General features: G+C 37.9%; 1 pseudogene; it reads right to left on the reverse strand.

Moving 5' to 3' along the window:
* Nucleotides 1-3,184: 3,184 nt before the first annotated feature.
* Nucleotides 3,185-3,282, reverse strand: LOC132310884 (small nucleolar RNA R71; annotated as a pseudogene).
* Nucleotides 3,283-26,256: the final 22,974 nt, after the last annotated feature.

A 26,256-nucleotide genomic window follows, 5' to 3' on the forward strand; every position in this document is an offset into this window, starting at 1 on the left:
GAAAGGGCTTAAAAGTGAGGAATGGAGGCTAGGGTTTTGAGGACAACAATGGTAGCTCTTTGGTGGGGATGATTGATGAGCACTGAAAAATGCGCAATTAAACCCCTTAAGCTTAGGTATTCTAGGACCTTTATCTATCTTACTTTCCTATTTTAGACTAATTTTGTGTTATTGCCCTTTTTAGGTGCTTATTCCAAAAATAAGTTAATTTAGCCAAATAAGAGGATTAAAGAAGCTAACTCAAGTTGGATGGAAGAAAGGAGCAAAATGGAAGCAGAATGAAGCAAAGTGTGAAAATCAGCAAGTTTGATCGATCTCAACATCACTTCGATCGATCGAAGAAACATCGATTTGGACACATCAAGATGGATCCAAGCCCTTGTTCTTATCTAAAAGAATCCACTAAGTTCGATCGATCCAATTTTTATTCGATCGATCGAAAATATTCAATCTTATCCACACCTACCACCCCACCTACCACTTTTTTCTCTTTCCCAAAATATCCCAAAATATCTCAGAGATTTATCTTAATTCAAAAAGGTGCCGCTAAGGATGATCGATCTCTACAGTATTCGATGGATCTGAGCATAGTTCGATTGATCTCACTATAGTTCGATCGATCGAACCTCCTCAAGTCCAAAAAAAAATAGATTCCAGCTTATTAAAAGTTGGCTCATGGTGCATTCATTGGAGGGACCTTGGTGTACGAGACCAGACCATTGGGTGTGACATTTAACCTACCTATATAAGGATTTGGAGCCATTTATTCATAAAATAATTGATCATTCATCATATCTCATATCTTGGAAAGGAGGCTAGAGACTAGAGAGCTTTTCACACACCTTTAGGAGTTTTTCCATTCTTCTAGGGTTTCCATCAAGAAGGGGGTCATTCCTACCATGGAGATAGCCCTTGAGGGTTGGATGACTACTTCAATGAGTGGCTAGACATCTACTTGGGGCTAGAGTAGCCCCTAAGTTTGCTTCCTAGACTTAGTGCTTTGTATATTTTTGGGGATTCATTTGTAACAAATGTTTTGATCTTGGATTTATATATATATCTTGTGGTTTCTACTTGATGTGTATGGATTAATGCTTTTAATTGATTATCTACTTCTAACCATATGTCTATGTATGCTAGAATGGATGATTCATGTGCTTTTCTCTAGATTTAGTGGAGTTTATGCATGTCTGTGTGTATAGATGAAGTTAATTTAGAGATGGTCAAAACATAGGGCTTAATTGAACACATTTGTAATTTATTTGATGGTTCACTCTTGTTTCTTGATGGATTGTGCCACACCTTTAGCTTACTTAGTTTAATTTCCATGTCTTTAGTGTAGATGTAGTGTAGTTGCTCTAGATTCATAGATAGGTGGACAATCTAGTCTTGTTTCTTGGTGTTCTATACTTATGAATGCAAAGGGTATATGTTTCTAGATAGTTGTGTGTGCATAAATTGTTGTTTCATTGAATGGATTTTGGTCTCATTTGATAGGTTATGCTTTCCATATTAATTGGCTAGACAATCTATACTTATTTACCTTTCATGCCTAGTTTCAATTAATGACACACACACATAAGTTACAATTCAATTTCCCCATTGATTTACAATTGCTAGTGTCTAGTGAAGTTAAGCTTAGGTGTGAGCTCTAGTACCCCAAGTCCTCTCTTCTATATATCGTTTTCTCTACCTTATAAATCATTGTGTTTTGTTTACTCTAATTTCAATTGCATTGTAGTATAATCAACCAAACAAACCATCTTTTGATCACTTGACCTACTAACCCTATACATTGTTTCCATTACAAGCACGCCTTAAAATCCTTTGGGACGATCCCTACTCACCCTAGTTATATTTTTAGTTAGAGGTAGTAGTGGCTTCTATAAATTTAAAACTTGGGCACACTATTTTATTGCAAATTTGGTTGTACCCGCGACATCGCACCAAGTTCTTGGCGCTGTTGCCAGGGATTCAAATTGGCAACGCCGTGTTTTGGAAACAAATAGGAATTAGTACTCTTTTGATCGTGTCTTTACTTTATTTTATTTTTGTTACTTATTGTGTTTGTTTATATTTGGCTAGGTGAATTGATCAAGGAAGTTGAGCAAAGGAGAATTGAAAGCAAGGAAGCCAAGTGAAGCTAAGCAAAAACTAAAAGGAGCTAAAATTTAAAAAAATTGCAAAGCATAGCAAGGCTTGAAAATTGAAAATGAATTAAAGGTGCTTAAGGACCCTTTATGAGATCTTTCTAACTCAGTCTCTAATTAAATCGTTGGCCCATGTGGTGGCAAGTTTTTCAATTCTTAGATAAATCGTGAGCCCGCGTGGAGGTAATTTACTTTTCTTTGCTTGTTGTTCAAGTATGGGAGTATGAGATCAATGTATGTGGAGAATGTTTGTTGATTGATTTGTTGTGGGGGCGAAGTGATTGTTATTTTCCCGTTATTTGTTTAGCTAGTGTATGCATGGTCGTAGGTCATTAAATCCTACTCTTGTCTCTCCTAATTTGTATCTTGAATCGGTTGTTCATAATCCTAGGGGAAGAGGTAGTTCTCATCACTCCATTTTACCAATGAAGGAGTTGAATGACGACCATGTGGAGGACCTTGGTCACATAGACCAACAAGGCATCCTCCACCCTAATGTGCATCATAAAAACATTCAAGTACCGTTGGGCATGCCTAGACCATTTATTCACCCACAATAACAAGGCCAAGTTCCATTGGGAATGCCTCGGCCAATTTTTGCTGCACAACCTCCTATGGTTCAAGCTAATCAAGGTGTTCGTTTTGCACCATCGGTTGTGAATCCTACCATTGCTTTAAGAGACCATTATGTGCCAAATGAATATAATGCACCCACTTGCATTCAATTGCCCCCATTTAGAGCACATCACTATGAGATTAAACCACAAACCATTCAAATGCTTCCCAACTATCATGAACTTCTAAGTGAAGAACCTTACAAGCATTTGGATGAGTTTCTTGAAGTGTGTTCCACTGTGAAATACACGGACATGCCGGAAGAGGTTTTAAGACTTAAAATTTTTCCTTTCACCCTTAAAGACAAGGCAAAATATTGGTTCAATAATCTTAGGCCTTTTTCGATAACTTCTTGGGCAGAAATGCAACAAAAGTTCTTGAAGAAGTACTATCCGGTTTCTAAGACCAATACTATTAGGACTTCCAATAAAGAATTTTCTCAAGGGGATGGGGAAATATTTCATGAGGCATGGGAAAGATTTAGTGACTTGCTTAGGAAGTGCCCACATCATGACATACCTAAGTGGCAACTAGTTCAAGATTTCTTTAAAAGTTTGCCGGATAGTCACAAGGGTATGGTTGATGCATCTATGGGTGGTTTTTGTCTTGATAAGCTTGAGGATGATGTGTGGCAATTATATGAAAGCATGAGTGAAAATTCAATGCATAGATCCTTATCTTCTAAAAATGGTAGAAATCTAGGTGGAAGGAAGAATGTTGGCTTATATCAAGTTAACAATTCCAATGACATAGCCGCCGAGATGAAATCCTTATCTCAAAGGTTTAATCAATTTTTGATTAACCAAACTTCAGCGAATCAAGTATCTTCCTCCCCTAATCATGTTCATCAACATGCATCTAATGAATCTTGCATGACTTATTCAAGTGTTTTACATTCTACTTCCAATTGTCCCCATGGACATATGCCAAGTGAAAACTATGAACAAGTTAATACGTATTGAAAATACAATTCATGTTAATCTATGCTCAAGCATTCTTCTTGTCGTGTTCTTTGGATTCTCCCAACCATGATTCGTTTCATACACGTATGTATATCATGATTCTTATTGCTTAGTATGCTCCTCGAGTCTCAGTTGGACATAGACGTTAGGTGGCATGAGCCCCTTTAACATGTTTTATCTTAAGGTGATAAATTTGTAAAATGCTAGGTCGATACATGCTCATCTCCTATGAGTAGCTTTATGTTACTCACCCCTACGATACTGGGGCATATTTCAGGTACGAAGACTTGGTTCATGACGCCTAGCATTCCTTGGATGTCGTGTAGCTTTCAAGTTTTCATTTCATGCAAATGTTAGCATGAAATGTCATTTTGTAGACTTATATGTCAAAATATGTATATTTGATTCCATGTATGTAATGTGTACTTAAGTACACTCCTTTCAATGTATTTGATATGTATAAGATGAGGCCAAAGGCCAATGACCATTATATTGTGTTCTATGTAGTTTTTAACTTCATGAAATATTGTGAAAATCTTCAAAAATCGCAAGTCATTGCTTCACCATAGTTGCATCGGGTGTGGGAATTCCATTTTCATTCTTTCATAGGGTCTCATAAGTCATGTTTGAAGTGTGGCCAAGGGCCAAACGGTCATTCGATCCCGTTTTGTATTTTTGGATTCCGAGTTTTCATTCCAAGTTCTATTTTTGTCTTTTTGCCCGTTGGGGGGTCGGATTTTGTATCGGTGGTATTTTTAAGTCGTGGACCATTGTAGCATGTCCAAATAGGTAAGTTACGTTTGCGTGCATGGTCGTTTCCGGGCAAAACCTTATCGTTTGTGTTTTGAGCCTCTTGTGAATTCATTTCGCACTTTTTTTGCATATTCTGATCTAGGGGCATTGTAGACTTTTCACGGTGGTTTTATTTTCTTCTTTCAATATGGTTAAATAGAAAACATGATTTTAGGGGGGGTTTCTTTTCCGTATTTTTCCAGAGAATGTCGTGTTGATATCGGAGATCGCTTACGAAGTTCAACTCTCAGTTTTTCAATTTAGCAGCTTTTTGGACCTCCATGACCAGATTTCATGGAGGGAAATTTTGGGTATTCTACATTGCGGTTTTTTTTTATTCTCTCACAAGTCATGTAGAAAACTCAATTTTGTGGGGGGTTTCTTCTTTGTGTTTTTGCAAAAAAATTCATCTAGGCCTCTAAATTCTACCTCTGTTCTGGATTTTTCTGAAAAATAACCCCGCAGCAGCTTTAGGGGCTGCTGCTGCCAGCCATGGTGCACTCAGAGCACGTGCGTCGTTCATGGGCGCGCGCATGGGTGTGCGCATGGGGCTATCATGGCCCCTCGTCGGGCCGCCGCGACGTCAATTCTTTTTTGGGGCTTTTCTCCTTCGTCCGGACTCCAATTCAAGTGAATTTTTTTTTGAACTTGATTAATTTTTCATTGTCTATCCAACGGTGTGCTCGGTTACACTTGGATATTTCTGACTAATTACCAGTTTTCCCTTAAAGCTTTAAGTGTCCGTTTTTCGTCGCCATGCAGTTTATCCTTCGTCCGGACTCCGAATCATACGATTCTTGAGTCCATCTTGATTAGTTTTTCATTGTCCTTCCAGCGGTGTGCTCGGTGGCACCCGAATCTACAATTTTCAGAAATGACTATTTTGCCCCTGGGGGCTTATTTGTCATATTTTCGATCTTTTGCTTCCGCATCAGTTATTGTTGAGTTCCACGACCTCATGGAAGGTCACTTGGACTTCTTAGAGTCTTGTTTTCCGTTTTCGCTTCCGCATTCGGATCCGTTATCGGGTCATCCTTGCGGTTCAACACAGGACACGCTGGCCTAAAAACCAGGGTCGTCACAGGTGGTATCAGAGCGTCCGCGTTCGAATACCTTGGACGACGAGTTTTGGGTGCATATCATGCTCATGTTGTTTTGCTTTGATGTGTCATTTATATCTTGATAACATGCCTTGTTTCATAACATGTCTTGTATGATAACATGTCCACATGCTTAGGTGTTTTGAGACATCTATTATTTGTTAAGCATACTTTATGTGTATATATGCTCTTGATAACATGTTTTGATTTGATAACATGTCTGTTTGCTTATGTGGCACCTTGAGTAGATAGTCCGTTGCTATGTTGCATGCTAGCTACTTCCTTTATGTCAAGTTTTGACATTGTCTCATAGGATTTGTCGTATTCCTTGGATGCATTCTTGTGTTACGAGTTTCTTCCTTGGACAGGACAAATTCATTCTATAAGGACCTATGTCGAGAACCTTCTTGTCTATTTTGTTGATGCGAGTAAGGCTCATGTGAGCGTAGAATCGCAATCCTTATCTGGTGGAGTGAGACGTATGCCAGGGAGACACTGTTTCATTTCCTTTTCCTTTGTGGCTTCTAGATCTAAGGCCTTAAGCGTAGCGGTGCCTAGGGCGTTGTTGTCAGAGTTTTGGGATTTGCCAAGATGGTCTGGCCAGACATTATTGGACCATACCCCACTCTCGCAGATGCCTGGTTCTCGTAGTGCTTTTAGTAATGATCATTCTGACATTGATGTCATCCGTATCAAAAGTTTTCTCAGAGTTGACCTGGTTTAGGGTATGTTACAGACTAGTGCCTTATACCGTCATGCTACCTTGCAGACGAGTAAGTGTGCACGGGTTCTGGTTGCTGTTCGTACTGCCTTGTCACTCTCTCCTTTCATCGTGATTCAACGTTCCTTTGTCTTGGGATTCTGTCAGTGGTTGACGTTGAGTTAATGTGCCGGTTCGTATGAGGTGTTGTCTCAGTTCAAGGTTTCGCATTCCTTCAGTTGATCTTTAGACTTCAGGATTTGTCCTTCAGTGCATTGTGAGCTGTCCTTTGATTTGACCTTTTGTTCGGTCATTATTCTGTTCTCTCTGGTATGTTCTTAATTTCAGGGACGAAATTCCTTTAAGGAGGGTAGGTTGTAACGACCCAGTCATTTGCCTTCCTTTCCTTTTTCCTGAAATTTTACGAATGAATTTTTTGTTGTTTAATTTTCTTTTCTGAGCTCTGTTTCGTGTCACTTAGTGTCATCTCGAGTGCTCGGAATTGGTTTCTGAGACTCTTTCATGTGAATTGACAACTTCCTTTGAGGACCGAGTCATTTTCACATTTTTCGTTTTTCGACACTATGCGCTATTTTGTCCTTTTCCCTATTCTGTCTTATCTCTGTTTGTCAGTTTTTGGCACAACCTCACTTCTCATGCTCGGAGTTGGTTTTTGACTTCACGTGCCTTCATCTTGAGTGGTTTCCTCGAAATACGTATATTTACTTTTGCAAGAAAGTACCCTGGTTGCTCTTGGTGCCCACACGGGCATGGATGCACAATTCTTTAGAATCTTTTTCATTTCTTGGGGCGTTTTTCGTAAATATCTTTTGAAGATATTTTATTTCAGGGGCATCTAAGAAAATATCTTTTAGAAGATATTTTCATTCTCGGGCAATTTTGCTATTAACTCTTTTTGTAGGGGCCATTGTGCAATTCACGAAAGTTATTGCAAAATACCTCATCTACAGCCTGGATCCTCGTACGGGATTCATTTTCACATTTCGTCGAGTCGTGAACTCTTAGAATTCCGTTCTGGTCGTTTTTCTCCAGTTTCAGAATTTCTGGACCCGGTTGCCGCCGAACTTGTTTGGGGCAGAACTTTCTGTTCCGGACTCGGTTTTCAATGCTGTTTCTTCCGTTATTCATATTTTATCATTTTGAATCTTTTTGGTTCACAAAGTTTTGTCATTTGAGTGTGTCTGCTCAAATTTTACTTTTTCAGACCCGGCGGGGCCCGTTCGGAGCACTTTTTGCGATTTCTATAAAAGGGGGGTGAGATATTTCATTTTTCATCTTCTCCCCTCTTCATGCACAACCTGGAGCTCCCATGGCAGCCCAAGGGGTGCTGCCATCTTCTCTCTCCTCTTTTGGTTCACTTTTCCTTGATGGAAAGTCTTCGGCCATAACGTTTGTTGTTCCCCTCGCCGTGCTCTACCTTTCCCCCTTATTAGAATTCAATTTTGACCTTTTCTTGAGTTTGGTTTTGAGGTCAAGTTATGATTTTGATGGGGCTTTGATTGGGGTTTTGTTTACGGCGTTGTCCCCGACAAAACCTAGTAGTTTCGTTGGATTCAGAGCCGTTTCATTTTGATGGCTTTTGAGATTTTCATCTCAAATTGAGGTAGGGGATGTTCTAGGTTTAAATTCTTGTTATATAGCATACTTGTGATGCTTATACTACTTGTTTGCATGATTAAATGAAAATTTAGAGATTTTATTATTTATTTTTCTTGTACGGGATCTAATTTTCCCGGTTGCTCATAACTTGGTTTAAACATGTAGCATGATTTTATATTGCCCCCTGATATGCTCATTGTCGTGTATTAAAATTGAAACATTTGAATAAGTATTAAAGATTTTATTTAATATTTATCTTAGGTGAAAGATTAATTCATATAGCCTTAACTAGCTTGAAATCAATATGTGTTAGCATATTAAATTAGGCCTTAGCATGCTCTCCAACATAGTTGAATTTGAAAGTGATTGGAGGTGTTTTGAAAATTAGTAATTATTAATTAATTTGATTAATTAATTTGCCCCGAGTGCACTATTCACTCTATTTAAATTCCGACTTGATATTCTTGACTTACATGCCATATAGCTTCACATATATTTGATTTAGAATATTCGGTTAGGTTTTCAAACCCTTCATTTAATTAAATTCCTTGTTTAAGATTTAATCCTCATGGTGATATACAACTTGGAATTGAATTGTGGTATGCTAGAAAATTAGGCTTAGGTATAGTTGTTCACATATATTAAATTGGGATTAATTGGATGAGAATTACAACTTTTAATTTATATTTAACTTTAGTGAAAGGTTAAGTCACATGGTCTTAAATTGAATGAAATAAACTTATAATGTGATATTACATTAGTATTTGGCATATTCTCTAAGATATGTTAAATTGAGAGCATTTGGTTAAGTTTAAAAATCTAGAGATTTTAATTAAAAGAATTAATTAAAATCTATTTTGCGGTCCCATTAGCTTAATTAAGGTTTTAACTTGATATTTGTATTGGCCATGACTTGTTTGCTAGTATATATTAATTTGGGAGTATTTGAAGTTGTTTTAGATCCTTGGAATTTAAATTAGCATGATTTAATTAAAGTTCTACTTTGTTGTTCTAACAACCTAATTGAGTTTTAGAATGAATATAGGTGATGACCTTGCCATGTCCTTTAACATATGTTAAATTGAGGTTAATTGGAATTGAATCGGAATCTATAGAATTTAATTGTGTTTATCTATTTAAATTCTATCAATTTCTCCATAATCTAGTTGTGTTTTAGAAGTGGTTTCTATATTGAAATCATGGACTTAGACTTGTTGTATATTGGATAACATAGTTGCTATGTTTATACTCATGAGAATATGTTTTCCTTATTGAATATATTGTTGCCTTGTGTAATGATTTGCACATTTCGTATTTAACATCTTTCGTGCATAGCGTGTAACGAATTGCACACTAAAGATTCGACATTCATCATATCATATTAGTTGTGGATTTAGAGCATGTATTGTATAGGTTTCCAAATTTGGTTGTGCTTAGTAGATAGTTGATTATCTTGCATATTCCTGTTGATATATGCGTTGTTGCACAACTTGTTGATTTTGGAAACTTGGGGATGTCGTTGTTTGACTATGGCTAGGACGTGGTTCTAGTACGGGGGATAGTCCCTCTATATAGTCTAGTGCGCACATAGGGAGGTTACCCATGGGCTAGTAACCCTAAAGTAACTATATTGTCGGTCTGATCCGGCGTGACGTCCGAGTATCCACTTTGTTTGATTTCGCATTTCATTTTCAAGTTGATAACTAGATGATGTTGTAATTTGTTGTTTCTTATTTGTCGTTCCATTTTAAGTTACAGGATGTTAACTTTGTAAAATTGTGCTTTATGCGTTGTATTGGAAGTTCCAATAATGGTTAAATTGCATCGATATTGAAAATCGTGTTTTGACGTTCTAATAAAGCTTATGATTGATCCTATTGATTCATTTATAACATAGACGTTAGGTGGCATGAACCACTACTGTTATTTTGTGCTTTAGATTCTAAGTTGATGGCTTTGAGAACTTAAACCTTGTTGCATTGTATAACATGCTCTGTTGTTGTTGAATTGCATGGATAATGTGATTCTTGTTAACTTGTATTCAAATATGCTTTTGTCATATTGTTTGGATTACTCTAGACCTAGTTCAATTGTATTGAAAATGCAATTCATGTTAATCTATGCTCAAGCATTCTTCTTGTCGTGTTCTTTGGATTATCCCAACCATGATTCGTTTCATACACGTATGTATATCATGATTCTTGTTGCTTAGACTCTAAGGTAGCTTAGGATGCTCCCCGAGTCTCACTTGGACATAGACGTTAGGTGGCATGAACCCCTTTAATATGTTTCACCTTAAGGAGATAAATTTGGAAAATGCTAGGTCGATGCATGCTCATCTCCTACGAGTAGCTTTATGTTACTCACCCCTACGATACTGGGGCATATTTCAGGTACGAAGACTTGGTTCATGACGCCTAGCATTCCTTGGATGTCGTGTAGCTTTCAAGTTTCCATTTCATACAAATGTTAGCATGAATTGTCTTTTTGTAGACTTCTATGTCAAAATATGTATATTTGATTCCATGTATGTAATGTGTACTTAAGTACACTCCTTTCAATGTATTTGATATGTATGAGATGAGGCTGAAGGCCAATGACCATTATATTGTGTTCTATGTACTTTTTAACTTCATGAAATATTGTGAAAATCTTCAAAAATCGCAAGTCATTGCTTCACCATGGTTGCATCGGGTGTGGGAATATCATTTTCATTCTTTCATAGGGTCTCATAAATCATGTTTGAAGTGTGGCCAAGGGCCAAATGGTCATTTGATCCCATTTTGTATTTTTGGATTCCGAGTTTTCAATCCAAGTTCCATTTTTGCCTTTTTGCCCGTTGGGGGGTCGGATTTTGTATCGGTGGTATTTTTAAGGTCGTGGACCATTGTAGCATGTCCAAATAGGTAAGTTACGTTTGTGTGCATGGTCGTTTCCGGGGCAAAACCTTATCGTTTGTGTTTTGAGCCTCTTGTGAATTCATTTCGCACTTTTTTTGCATATTCTGATGTAAGGATATTGTAGACTTTTCATGGTAGTTTTATTTTCTTCTTTCAATATGTTTGAATATAAAACCTGATTTTAGGAGGGGTTTCTTTTCCGTGTTTTTCTAAAAAATGTCGTCTTGATATCGGAAATCGCTTACGAAGTTCAGCTCTCAATTTTTCAATTTAGTAGCTTTTTGGACCTCCATGACCAGATTTCATGGAGGGGCATTTCGGGTATTCTACATTGCATTTTTTTTTTTAATTTTCCACATGTTACGTAGAAAACTCAATTTTGAGGGGGGTTTCTTCTTTGTGTTTTTGCAAAAAAAATAATCTAGGCTTCCAAATTCAGCCTCTGTTTTGAATTTTTCTGAAAAATATCCCCATAGCAGCTTTATGGGCTGCTGCTGCCAGCCATGGTGCACTCAGCGCGCGCGCGGCGTGCATGGGCGCGCGCATGGGCGTGCGCATGGGGCTGTCATGGCCCCTCGTCGGGCCGCCGCGACGTTAATTCTTCTTTTGGGCGTTTCTCCTTCGTCCGGACTCCGATTCAAGTGAATTTTTTTTTTAACTTGATTAATTTTTTGTCGTCTATCCAACGGTGTGCTTGGTTATACCCAGATATTTTTGGATAATTACCAGTTTGCCCTTAAAGCTTTAAGTGTCCGTTTTCCGTTGTCATGCCGTTTCTCCTTCGTCCAGACTCCGAATTATGCAATTCTTGGGTCCATCTTGATTTGTTTTTCGTTGTCTTTCCAGTGGTGTGCTCAGTGGCACCCGAATCTACAGTTTTTGAAAATGACTATTTTACCCTTGGGGGCTTATTTGTCACATTTTCGATCTTTTGCTTCCGCATCAGTTCTTGTTGTGTTCCACGACCTCATGGAAGGTCACTTTGACTTCTTAAAGTCTTGTTTTCCGTTTTCGCTTCCACATTCGGATCCGTTATCGGGTCATCCTTGCGGTTCATCACAGGACACGCTGGCCTAAAAACCAGGGTCGTCACATTACTTATTTACCTACTGAAGATCAACTTGCAGATATCATGACCAAACCTCTTCTTCCTTGGAGATTTTCAACCCTTAGAGATCTTCTCAGGTTTGTTTCACCACCTTTTTAAGCCTCTCATTATTGGTCCTTCTCACCTTTTGTCCTTCAATGACAAAAAGGGGGAGAGAGTGGACTGAAATAAAGGTAGTCTTTCAGCTATTCCTTTTATTTGGTGCTATTCTTTACTATGCTTGTTGTGTTTCAGCATTCTTATGGTTGAATTTGTTTCTCTGAGATCTTATTTCATGTTGAAGTTTTTGTCATTAAAGGCAAAAGGGGGAGATTGTTGGTCCTAAGGCCCCTTAAGCATTGTTTGCCTATTTAATGTCAAAAACCTGTTTAACAGTGGCTTCAAAGGGCTTATATTCCTTCATTATTGTTTGAAATAAGGTACAAGGACAGTAAAGTCATTTTCGTTTCAGTGTCATTCCCTATTCATTGGCCTCAGTGTGTGTATTACAGTGTAATTATCAGTTTTTGTTGAATTTGCTGAGTTAATTGAGGTTCAGTTCTTATAAAGCTGCTACAGGTGTTTTTAGGGGTAGTATTGTCTTTTCTCTATTATCTTTCATATATATACGCATGCTAAGGTAGCTGCATTGCATTGGATTGCCTTGAATGAACCTGTATTGCTCTTTATATAGTCTCAGGACTTTTGCTTAGCTGAGAAGTTTAAAATCTGTCACAAAGGTATTTTGGTACTTTCCATCTTTGCTCAAGAATGTGACACGTCTGAGTGGTCCTAGAGGGCTGGTATATGCAAGAATATCACATTTCTTAGAGGCTAAGTCTGGGGGAAAATGTAATTTACAGTAGCGTATTGTGTGTGTATGATTTCTGGTGTGCAAGGTGACAAAATAGCTGAGGTGGCTTACTGTGATTGGTTCTCTCCTCTAAAAATATCTGAATTATGCTCTATCAATCATTGGCTAAAGGTGACAGGTGTATGCTCTAGGTGTATGAAGCCTTATGTATTCAGCATTGCTATATATATGTTGTTATAGTGCTTCTAGGGTTTTAAGCCTTTTGAGAATTGTGAAAAAGTGAGCTGCAGCCTACATTCTCTTGAGAGCACTGAATAAACTTGTTTTCTTGAGCATTTTTATGATGTTTGATGCTAGAAAAACTTGCTGGTTTTGAACCTTGTTAGTATACTAGCTGTGGAGATGTTGTTGCTGTCATTTTTACTGATGTAAGGGTTGGGCTAAGTAGTGAATTTGGCTTCCAAGCTGCTGTGGTCTATTCTAAGGGTTGACACAGGTATAATTCATCTTTTTACACTTGCTCAGTGCTAAGTTTTGTTGAAATCATGCTGAAATTGAATTTGGACAGTGAGATCACTTGTTAAGCTCATTTTTACTAGTTTTATCTTGGATTCAAGCACTGATTGACTATACCTTGCTAATTCATGACATATCTAACTGCTTGCAAGTCTATTTTGATGAATCAAGATTATTGAAGTTGGTCTTGTGACAGAAATTTGGTTAGCTTTGATTTTGAGTTCTCAAACCCTAAGACTTGAGCTGTGTTTTTTTGAAACAAGGGCTGTAATTGAACTTTGTGTTTCTCTTATGCTATACTTCAATGTTTAAAGCTATGATCATAAGTACTACTGTGAAAGAAGAATTTGTAAGGTGCTACTGAATGAGTCTTGAGAAGAAATTTCCATTTTACCCCTCAAACCCTAATTGTTGCATATTGACGTTTTGAAGTGGTAACTTGGTATTTTGAGTTGTCTAACCTATTTCAATTATAGGAAGGACTTGTTTATATTGTTTACATTTGCTATGATGTATTTGGTTAGCTTTGAGAGCTTGTATGGTCCAGGTAGTGTTGCCCAAGACAGGGGGAATGTATGTTTACACTGCTTTGAGCTAGTGTGTGAGTATAGTGTGTGAAAGCTAGTGTCTACTTTTGATACAAAGGTGTGTGTAAAGAGTGAGACAGCTGAGTGTGTATTAGCTTACTTACAACTAGTGGATGCTTGCATTGGTTGAGGCCAAGACCTAAGGTTTTCCCTAATTAAGAGGGTTTCCTTATAAAACGTGTTGCAGCACTTATACTTCATTTGTTTTAATTTGTTTGCAAGTTATATTTGCAAAGGATTTGACCAATTCACCCCCCTCTTGGTCCAACAGTGTAAAGATCATAATCCAGCCTCAAACTAGCACACATCTCAATTATCAATCATCAAGACATTGACTGAACCTTTTTATTCAATTATTTTTAACTTTTTTTTTTTTTTTTTTAATTGGATCAAAGATAAGAGTTTGGTGCAATGTTAAGATCTTTTAAGCACTTTAGAAGATTCATGTAATGAGCGTTAGGTCAATGACTCCCAAACCGAATGGCTTAAGGGCATGAGGTGTAAAGACACCCCTAAGGACTTAAAAGCTCAAATCAACTAGGCTACAAATCAAAATAACTCTCACCTATCATTTCTAACTCTTCACCTCTTTTAGTGAAAGTATTTTTTTTATGTTTGGGCCCTTCGCTATTTTACGAAAAAATCAATGCTTAATGAGGCACGAATCCCGATTACTCAATGAAAAGGGTTTGTTATTTAGCATGGAAGGTCATTTTATCAAGAACGATGACTCTTCAAAGCCTACTAGCTCAAATGGGATATAACCCAAAATAATAATCAAATAAACACGCACCCCGCAAATTGAATGCTAATATGCGCCCGTGCAAATGTAGTACTCTAGAATCAATCCTCAAAGCATTTTCAATAAGCAAGATGATGTGGAGCACAAGGGCAAGCATGATATCAAAATTTAAAATTTACCCCTAAATGGCATCCTAAAGCATACAAAAAAGTATTGGACTCTCAACTCTTGCCTTTCTAAGGCAACTATGCTTCAAAAGATCAAAATCTTGGCCATTCATGGACCAAAAATGAATCTCAAATGCACAAATCATGTTTGACTTTTGAAATGATAAAATGAATGTAAAGAATGCACATTACCCCCAAACTTAAATCACACATTGTCCTCAATGTGCAATGAGAACAATGAAAAGACGAAAAAGTATACCAGTGTAACATTAATAGCGAGAAATAACAGGGACGCAAGGATCTGAAATGGGTGGTAGAACCTCTCCGAACTTAGGATCAACTATAGTCCTGAAATGATGACACTGGGATAAAACCTCATCAAATAACAAATGGGATAGGTAATAGTGTGCAGTGGGAATGCAAGTGCAAGTGAGAAATTGACAGAGATGATAGTAGAAATGATCCTGAAAAAAGACAATGTGATCTCTCAAGGGATCACTGCAGTGTACCTGATATCAGGGTCAACAACAATATGTATATATCAGAAATATGAACAGAACATCCGAAATATCCAAAAATAACAGTATAAGTACATCGCAGGATATCAAGGTCAACAGACTGGTCGTAAAAATATCAACAGTATCATAGATAGATATCATAGATATAAAAAAGAGATAGAGAGATCAAGAGATCAAGCAAATGATGATGGCCTGGTGGGGTGTAAGCCCCAGCTCTGTCTAGATAAATCCGCCATGGAAGTCCAGAACTCATCACGCAGACTGCTCATACCCTCCTGAAGTATGGTTAGGACCTCCCCATGAAGACTAGCCATGTCAGCCTAGAGCAAAAGAATTGAGTCATGTAAGGTATCATAACGCTCCTGGGTCACGACAAATGGAGCCTTAAGGTCAAGAATGACTAGGTAATCCTGACCATGCAATCTTGAGTCAGCCTCAAACTACTGCTCGTCCTAGCTCTGTGAGTGCTGGCTGTGGGAGTCCTGAGATAAGAAGTGAGACTAAAATCCTGCCGGAAGGTCCTCCTCTAGGTCTATCCCAGCCTCTGCCTCTGCCTCTGGATCTGCCTCGGGATCCTCCTCAACATCTGTCTGAGCTATAGCTCAAGCTCGGCACTGTAGCTTGTGCTTAACTATAACTCTTCTTCTAGTCCTTCCACTTGTAGTGGCAGGATCCCATATCTACTGACTCACATGGAGAAAATGGGTAGTGCTAGAGCCATTCAGAGCCAGAGCCATGTCAGCATATGAAGAACTGGGTAATCAATCCCAGGTCGACAGGCATGCGGGCAATGAGAGGTCATCTCTAATGTCTTAACTATAATGGAGATGGGATGCCTATCTATAGTGGTGCGCAGCTCAGCCAAGGTTGTAGGACTCAGCTTCAAATTATGATAAAAAACCCGAACCAATCTCGGGTAGATAGGAACTGTAATAGGGGATAGGATATGAGGGAGATGCCGCCTGTAGATCTTGTCATATGACCACTTGGTCTGCTCATGGATGTCAAAAGCCCCCTCATAGAAAATAGACTCATGGTATACACCCAAACGAGTATACTTGTTGTGGACCCTATCTCGGATGACAATCAAGCCGGCAGCAGGAGCTACTGGAGGTATAGGGGCAGGAGCGGGAGCTAGATCAAAAGGAGCATAATCTAAGGAAGATGATGCTGTGGGTTCAGGAGAATCCTGAACTGGCTCCTCAGGAGTATCAAGTCTGGGTCTAACCCAGCGTCTATAATACCAGTTGGCATAGGACTTCTGGCTAGTCATAGCCTATAAAAGAGAGAACACTTGCATTCTAAGTCAGTAACTTGAATTGATATGAAAATCAAGAATGAAAACACATATGATAACAACATGTTTGTCAAGTATTGATAGACAAAACAAATTGAAATAAAGCACAAAGCAAGTATCGTAGCAATATAAACATGAATACTATTAATGCAAGACTACAAGTCTAGATGCCATCCCGGACTTACGAAATTACGACCAAATAGTATGCATTTGTAAAACCAATGTAAAGTGACTCATGCTAAGATAAAACAAATATAGAATGCATCCAATGTGGAAAACACAAGCATTGGGCATGAATGTGATAGCATGGAACACGGGGCAAAGGAAAGGGACATACATTTGCAAAACAGAGGGGTTTGATCGATCATAAAGGCCTGAGATCAATCCAAGTTAGATCGATCATGCAATAGGTTGGATTGATCATACCGTGATCGATCGAATCTACTAGAATATGAAAAATCACCCATTTATGATGTGGAAGACACGAGGCAAAGGCAAATGGTCACTTGAAGGCTCGTGACCCCCTATACACCTCACAAAGCACATGAATGGTCACTTAAATGGCCCGTGATCCCTGTTTTATATTCAAAAAACATAAATATATATACACATATATACACGTACTCAAATCTTAACATGGAAGCTTGGAATCATATATACAACTTAATCTAACATGTTATATACAAGAATCTAAACTAATATAGCAATAAATTAAAATAAAAATGAACAAACTCACCTTAAACTAAGAGAGAGAAGTGGAGAGATGAAGAAATGAGGTCGACGAAGGAGGAGTTGAAGCTTGAATCCTCAACAATGGAGCTCGGCCGAATGAGAAAGGAAGAATGACAAAGTTTGCAGTGGATGAGAGGAGAGAGATCGATCAAAAGAAAGAGGAAAATGACCCTTGGATCGATTTTTTAAAAATTGTTCTGAACAAGGGTGATCGATCACCAGGTTGGTTCGATTGATCACACTTTGATTGATCACGAGGGTGCTTGGATTGATCTCACTGCAAAACGACAAAAATATTTTTGAAAATTTTTGAATTAAAATAAAATAAAAGGAAAATGAAAATGAAAAAGTCAAAAAGTCAAAGAGAAGTCAAAGGGACCGAGCTTGGATCGATCAAGGCTTGGATCGATCTTAGTATGATCGATTTAGAAGTTCAAATGATGGGATCGAGGCTTGATTTTTGGGTCCAAAGTTCACACAGTGAGACCAAGACTTGTCATTTTTGGACTTTCAAAATTTTTCTTAGTATAGAATCACAATCGATTACAAGGACACTTTGATTGATCGTGGCACACCCGGATCGATCATGAAGAAATGTTCACACGGTGCAACAGAACCTTGATTTCTGTAGAAAAGTTCGCACGGTGGGACCGAGAGCATGATTTTTGAGAAATCCAAAATTTTTCTAAGTGTTGGATTCAGGGATCAATCACAAGGTCACCTGGATCGATCGTGGCACCTCTGGATTGATCACACCTGATGGTTTGATCGATCACACTGGCACAAACTGCCTCATTTTGAGATAAAAGTGCAGAAAATCCAATACTAAGCCCCAATGAAGATACGTAAGTGGAAAGAGTGAAGAATGGAGTAGAATGTACACAAAAGCTTACAAAAAGAAATAAACGAATGCATAGGAAACGTAAAATGATCTATGTGACAAATGAGACACAGTGTACCTCATGGGTGCTAAGTTTAACGTCTCTGTTAAGATAGAAGGCTACGTTCTAGCCCGGATCAAATATCTTGGTTGCTACTATCTCCATTTATAGAGTGCACATTTCCTTGAATTGCATTTAATGAGTTATTTCTTTAGGAATTTGTTGGATTTGAAACGATGATGATTGATGGGTCTCAATCAACACCCAAGGAAGCACATTTAAGCTTATTTGACTATTTAAGCCCAAGCTCATTGATAAAGTCAATAGAAAGAAGAACACTTGAGATCAATGGAGAAGATGATTTTTGTGGGGGAGTAGTGTGGGAATCTTTGACAACTTCCTCAATGACATTAATGCAAAATTGATCATTCTTATCTGAAGAGTTTGGAGTAGGAGTGAAGATATTCAACTTGACTTTTATATGCCCAAAGGAGATTTTCATCACCCCCGTCCTACAATTAATGTTACAATGGCTGTAGCCAAAAAGGGATGGCCAAGAATGATGGGGATGTGACTTTTAAGGTTATAGACCGGTTCCGTATCAAGAACCACAATATCTAACGGAAAGTATAATTTGTCCACTTTGATGAGAACATCTTTAATGATCCCATACGGTTTCTTGATGGACCTATCAGCAAGTTGTAAGACAACCGATGTGGGTTCTAACTCCCTAAACCTAATTAGAGATACACCCAGTAAGGAAGAAGATTAACATTCGCTCCTAAATCCAAAAGAGCCCTATGAATTTCATGATCACCAATGGTGCATGAGGTTGTGGGAGAACCGGTCTTTGAACTTGGGAGGGGTGTTATGTTGAATGATCGAGCTTACTTACTCGGTAAGAATGACTTTCATTGGTGCTTGGCTTTTAGACTTCCTCTTTTGAGTGCACAAGTCCTTTAAGAACTTGGCATAATGTGGAATTTGATGGATTGTGTCAAGAAGAGGAAGGTTAATCTTGACTTGTTTGAACACTTCCATTATGTCATGGATTTTTTTCTCTTGTCTCCTAAATGGAGAGGTATCTCTTAATGCTTGATGAAATGGAGCTTTTGGCTCATAAGACTTCTCTAGATTAAGAGATGATGATGGTGTTTGATCCTTAATGCGATCATTTGTTCCTAGTGGAGAAGGAATAGGTTTGGAAATGGAAGGCGGTTAAACACTTGGTTGCACAAGGCCACTTTCTTCACTAGACAATTCAACCTATTTACCAATCTCTCTACCACTTCTCAAGGTAGTTATGGAATTCACTGGTTCATGGGTGAAAAATCCCGATGAAGGACTTGGTTCCACCTTGAAATGCGTCTTAGGATTGGGCTTGGGTTAGCTTGGCAATTTCCCTTTCTCTCTTGAATTCATGGAATTAGCTATTTGCCCAATTTGGGATTTAAGCTTTGCTATTGATTTCGAATAAGAGTGGAGTAGTTGGGTTTTTGCTTTGAGATTGCCCAAAGCAGCCAAAACCTTGTCCTCAAAAGCGAAATTCCTTGGAGGAGCTTGGGGAGGATGAGAGTACGCTTGATTTGGAGCTTGATAATTGGAAAAATGATTCACATTTTGATGATATGATGATGATGATGGATGATATGTTTGATTTGATTGATTTTGAAGGTGAGGAGGGACATACACTCCTTGAGAATTTTGAGAAAGAAAAGGATTGGTACATCCTCCTTGATTTCTCTAAGAAAAGTTAGGATGATCCCTCGATCCCGGATTGTATAAATTGGAATATGGATTATTCCCTGGACGAGTAAATATTACATTGACTTATTCTTGAGGCTCATTTTGTATAACATGCCCAAGAAGATAATTGGAAGTATTGTGAAAAGTGCTAGAATAAGTCATGCAATTCTCATTTTGAGGGTGGAAATAAGAGGACGATTGGCTTGCTGGGTTTTGACTTGAGATGAATTGGTTAAATCTTTGAGTCAGGGTCTTAACCTCGGCAGCAATCTCCGAAGGGGTATCTACTTGACATATATTTGTGAGTTTTTTTCCCCTTATATTGTAAACACGCCCCGACCTTGAAGATGATGAATGATGCATGAGTTTTCACTCATGTTTTCAAAGGGAGTCTATATGTCGTCCTCATACTTTTGTAAATATGTGCCTCTATATAAAGCATCGACCATACCTTTATGAGTGTCAGATAAGCTTTCATAGAAGTATTAAACTAATTTCCACTTAGGGAGTGCATGATGAGGGCACTTTCATAGCAAGTCATTCAAATACTCCCAAGCTTCATGTAATGGCTCTCCATCACCTTGGGAAAATTCCTGAATTGAAGTTCTCATGGCATTGGTTCTACTTGCGGGGCAATACTTCTTTAAAAATTCTTATTGCAATTGAGCTTAAGATGTTGTAGTATAAGCCCCCAAGTTGTTGAACCAATACTTAGCCTTGTCCCAAAGAGTTAAAGGAAATAGTTTCATTCTCAAAACTTCTTCGGCGACATCCATGATCTTCACGGTAGAGCAAACTTCAAGAAACTCATCCCAATGTTTATATGGTTCTTCGTTGCTTAACCCATGGAAAATGGGACACATCTGGATGGTTGAAGCTTTAATCGCATAATGATTGGCCCTAAAGTTTGGTAATTGGATACATGTTGGTGCATCGTAGATATTAGGAATGTAATAATCCTTAAGGACCATTGGAGGAGGAGGAGGAGCTTAATTTCCTTGAGGTGCTTGCCTTACATTGTCTCCAGTGCTCCCTTGAGGTGGTTGTGGCATGTTAGGTTATGGAATAATGAGAGGTTGTTGCACCACATTAGGATTGAAAAAACTAAGAAGAGGATTTAGGTCCTCCATTGAATTGATCAGATAAGTAAGAATGGGAGGAATTCTACTCGCTTTATTCCTTAATTGCCTTAAATATGATTCGATCTCTTGATCAAAAGGGATGATGAGAGGAGTATGAAGAGACCTCCTACCATACATGCACAACAACAATTCACAACAACAATAAATTCACTACAACAAAACACAACCTCCACATACGATGTTCTCATTCTCCTCAATATATCAATGCATAAAAGAAGTGACCTCGACAAGGGCCCATGTTTTGAACATTAAAGTAAATGGCCTTGACAAGGACCTTGGACAAGAAATTTAAACAATGTGATAGCCTTGACAAGGGTTATCTCGCAAGCATATATGGCAATGTACAATAAAGGTGCAAGGGTCCAAAATACGCTCACAACGGTCCTAAGCAATAATGTCATGATCCAATGCTCACCTCTCTTATAATCAAGTTCCTAGTTGCACATTGGATAAAATATAAGAAAAGAGTAGGAGATCAATCCTACTTGAAATCAAATGAACACTAATTATCAAATTTGATTCCAATTTGACAACCGTTTAATCCCGGCAGCGGCGCCAAAAACTTGATGCGGCTTTGATGTGCGCACAAAAATGTGTTTAAATCTCTAGAATTACGAGTGCAAATGGACATCAACTTTTACATTTTATAAAAGCCACTAAACACTTATACAATGAAGTATAGTGAGAAAGGATTGTCCTCAGGGATTATGGGATGGAATCTAATTCGACATTAATGGACATGAGATTGAAAAAGAGTTTGATTTGTGATTAAACTTATGTGAAATTAATAACATGCAATTTGAATTAAAGCTAGTGAAATAAGGTTTAAGAGATGGTGGAGAGGTCTTAGGGCATAGGAATCACCACTAAGCTCATTCACTAAACATGGGGAAAAATAATATTGTAATCACAATGTGGCTAATACAAATTACAATAATAAGCATGGATTATCAAATTCAAGCATGAATTGTCTACCTAACTACAAGTAAACTAAGGTGTAGAACAACCCAACAAGTCTAAGCGTAATCTATCAAATTAATTGATAAGTGTAGCACACATTAATCAAGAGGATAATACAATTTGTAATAATAAGCATAGACTATCAAAGTCAATAATAAATTGTCTACCTAACTACAGGTAAATTAAGGTGTAGAACAACCTATTAAGTTTAATCCATAACCAATCAAATTAGTATCCAATAAGTACCATGCATAGCCATCACTAAACATAATTAGTAAAGGTATCTAGTGTAGAGATCAATTCCCAATCAATTACATATAAGACAACATGCAACCAACATAGAGAATCAACAGGAAGAATTAATAATAGAAACCTTTGGTAAAACCAAGTTTCATTACACAAGACTATAGCATCAATTACAATGTATAAATCCCCAAAATTTGAAAGACAAGAGTTTAGATTACAAACTTAGGTCTCATCAAAGCCCTAAAGAGAAGACTAGCCACTCATGGAGAAGGTGGATGTGGTCAAGAAGAGCCCAAAATCCCATACTTTGCTTCAACTTCCTCTTCTTCTTCTTAGTGAAACCCTAGAGAGAGTGTATGTATGAACTAGAGAGAGAATGTCCTAAAATGTATCTAATCCTAAGTATACCTTTGCCAAAAATGTCCAACCCCTAGCCAAAAAGGGCTAATTCCCTTATATAGGTGACTCAAATAACACCCCCAAATGGTCAGACCTCGTCCACTAGGACCTCCAAATAATTACACCACGAGAACTATTGAAATTGGGTTTGAATTATGTTTTGCACAATTTTCAAGGTAGTTCAATCGATCACACTATTGCCTCGATCAATCGGAGCATGGCAGCTCATAAGTAGATAAGGACAAAAGCTGAGATATTTATGAAGATAAAGACAAAGATATTTATGAAGATAAGAACAAAACTTACGATCGATCACAGGAAGGTTCAATCGATCGAAGAGGATGGAAATTTTCTAAGGATAAGGACAAGGGCTTCAATCCATCATAGCAGCTGGCTGGAACGATCAAAAGTACAATTGATCAACCTGGAAGTTCTATCGATCATAAAGGGAAATTTTTCATCTTTTGCTTCCATTCTGCTTTATCTTTTCATCAAGGCTTTGGTTGACCTTCCCAGGGCTCTAATTCCACTGAGTTAGCTTATTTCAACCTTAAGCACCTGAAAAGGGGAAAAATGTAAAATAAGACTAAAGCGGGAAAATAAGATAGAATAAGGTCCTAATATACTCAAGATCAAGGGTTGAAATTCACATATTTCAGCGCTTTTCACTTGGGCTCAACATTTGGGATTCGCTGATTAGAAATTTCTAGACTGAATTTTGGATTATTGGGAGGAAGGTTTGGATTCTTGGGAGGGAGAATTTCATTTCTTCTGTCAACCTTGTTATCCACAATTCTTCCACTTTGAAGTGTGGTGATTACTTAAACCTGCTCATGATGAGGTTTACTCGGAGGAAGGATTTCATCAATCACGTATTGTCCTTTTGGTTTCACTACGGGTTGAGCTTGGAGTTTTCCCGTGTCCCTTTTATAGGATAATTCACTAAGGTAGCCAATTGTCCCAGCTGGGTTTCAATTTTGGCTATGGATTGGGAGTGAGAATGAACCAATTACATGGTGGATTGCATGCCACTAATGGCAGCCATTATTTGCCTATTGGTGGTCAATATCTCATCCAATTGAGACGAAGGAAGAGTAGTAAAATTAGAATTAGAGGCGCTTGGATTGTAGGAAGGAAGACGGTAGCTTATGGAAGCTTGAAATGGCCAATTCATAGGCTGAGAATTGGACTGAATTTACTACCTATGACCTTAGAATGCTAAATTTTGTGGGGCTGGTTACCTCCATGAGAAATTTGGATGGTCTCTCCATCCCAGGTTATATGTATTTAAATATGGATTATTCCCTGGATGAGAGAACATGGCATTTGCGTGTTCTTGTGTGCTTCTAAAAAATTACTTTGGTGTGGAACAATCTTCTTTGAGATGGAAAGTGCTTGTGCATGAAGCACACACATCACTTGATAAAGTATTTTGAGAGAGAGAGGAAGGAAGATGGGGCGCCACTAGCTAAAAGACTTTGTGGGCTATGACGTCTACTTGAGAAGATTCTTCCCTCAAAGTCTGTGATTGACATGGGGTTGCTGTTTTTCCAATGGTAGAGGTACCTACGAGAAGTATATTGCCTGGAATTATTGCTTATATTCTCAAGTAGGGTCCAAGCCTAATCTGCATTCTTGGACATAAACATATCCCCACAAGAAGAGTCAATAAGCTACCTATGTATGATACAATATAATGGTCATTTTTGTTAGATATAATGAGGCTCTTTGGTTTGGAAATACTTGGATTACTTGGATTCAAGTGTGCTTATCTTCTGTTTGGTTCTCAATCATTGTTAATGGTTCTCTTAATGCTTTTTTTCAGCCTGAGAGGGGATTCGATAAGGTTGTCCATTATCTCCCCTTCTTTTTACTTTGGTCACTGAGTATTTTTCAGGTATGATCGATGCTAAAGTTAAAAGTGGTACAATTATTCCTTTAGAAGCTGCCATAAAAGTTGGTTTAACTGTCACACACTAGTTCTTTGCAGATGATCTGTTAATGGTAGTCAGAGTTAATATGACTATTGCTATATGTTTGAAAAGAACTTTGGTGAATTTTGAAAAACTTTCTGGACTTGCTGTTAACAAAGATAAATTAGAACTTTATCTTACTGGGTCTGTGAGAAGAAGATCTGCAGTGGTAAGGGTTTTGGGTTCTAAGGTGAGAAATCTACCATTTAATTACTTGGGCTTACCTATCTCTGATAAGATGTTGAGAAGGCAAGATTGTATTAGCTTGATTGATAAAGTTTTAGCTACTACTACCAGATGGAATGGCATGTACTTATCTATGGCTGGGAGAGTGGAGCTTAGCAGGGTTGTAATTCTTCCTATGGTGCTCTATTGGACCTCAGTTTATTCGCTACCTGTTGTGGTAATAAATTTAATTGAGAGACGACTGAAGAATTTTATTTCGGGGCATGTAGAAGACAGAAAGAGGATGCATGGTCTGAGATGGAGAAAGTTAGTTACTCCTAAAGAAGAATGTGGGTTGGGAATTAGAAGAATAACAGATATTGATACAGCTTCAAAATGCACTTTGGCTTGGGATTTTTTGCTGTCAAAGGACAAAATTTGAGTGGCTTGGTTTGAAAAACACTATTTAAAGCAGGCTTCTTTTTGGAATATTGTTCCAAAGATTACTTGTTCTTCTATATGGAAGAGCATTATCATAGTAAGGGATGTAATTAAGCTCAATTGCAGATATAGAATTGGGTCTAGACATAATATCAAGGTATTCTTAGACCCTTGGTGTGATGGACTGTTTTTGAGGGTGTTGTTTAATCACGGACTATTGAGCTGTATCAGTATAAACAAATTATGTAGCTTAAGTGAATTTATTGTCAACAATCAATGAAATGATAAGGTCTAGATGAATGACTCTTAGGAGGTGCTGCAGGTGTTCCATAATCAGAAGATACATGGTGGAGTGGATGTATTGACTTAGAAGAATACTTTCAGTTTTAAGTCTACTTGGGAGGTTTATAGAACCAAAAATCAAGAGGTTAGCTGGAGGAGGATTTGTTAGAGTGGAGGGAGACCTCAATGGTCAACACATTCTATTTTAGTGATGCACCATGCTATTTTAACTCAGTCTTACATGAAGAGTAAAGGGTATTCTCTAGCATCAAGGTGCTGTTTGTGTTTAAGTTGTGAGGAAACATTGGATCATGTTTTTTGTAGTTGTGAGTTCACATGGAAAGTGTGGAGCAGTCTATCAGATAGTTGTGGATGGCAATTGCATACATGTTTATCTAAAAATTCAGAGGTAAAGGTAGAAATAAGATGGCAAGGATTATATTTACTGTTACTCTTTACTTCATATGGAAGGAAAGGAATAACAGAGTGCATAAGGATACTTTTACAGATTCTTTAGATATTGCTAAGGGTATTTTGTTTGAAGTTATTGATGTCATGGGGGTATGCCTTCAAGACATTATCTAGTTTATGTTTTGGATTAGATTGTTTGAATTTTGCCTTTGTAAGGTGAGTGGTGTTTTCTTTACTTTTGATGGGGGTATGCCCTCATTGTTTCCATGTACTATATTGTTTATATTTAATACATTCCTTCATTGAGGAAA

This window comes from Cornus florida, unplaced genomic scaffold (assembly GCF_030987335.1).
Source record: "Cornus florida cultivar Cherokee Brave unplaced genomic scaffold, ASM3098733v1 CherokeeBrave_3.0.0_Hap2_Chr05, whole genome shotgun sequence".
Lineage (NCBI taxonomy): Eukaryota > Viridiplantae > Streptophyta > Magnoliopsida > Cornales > Cornaceae > Cornus > Cornus florida.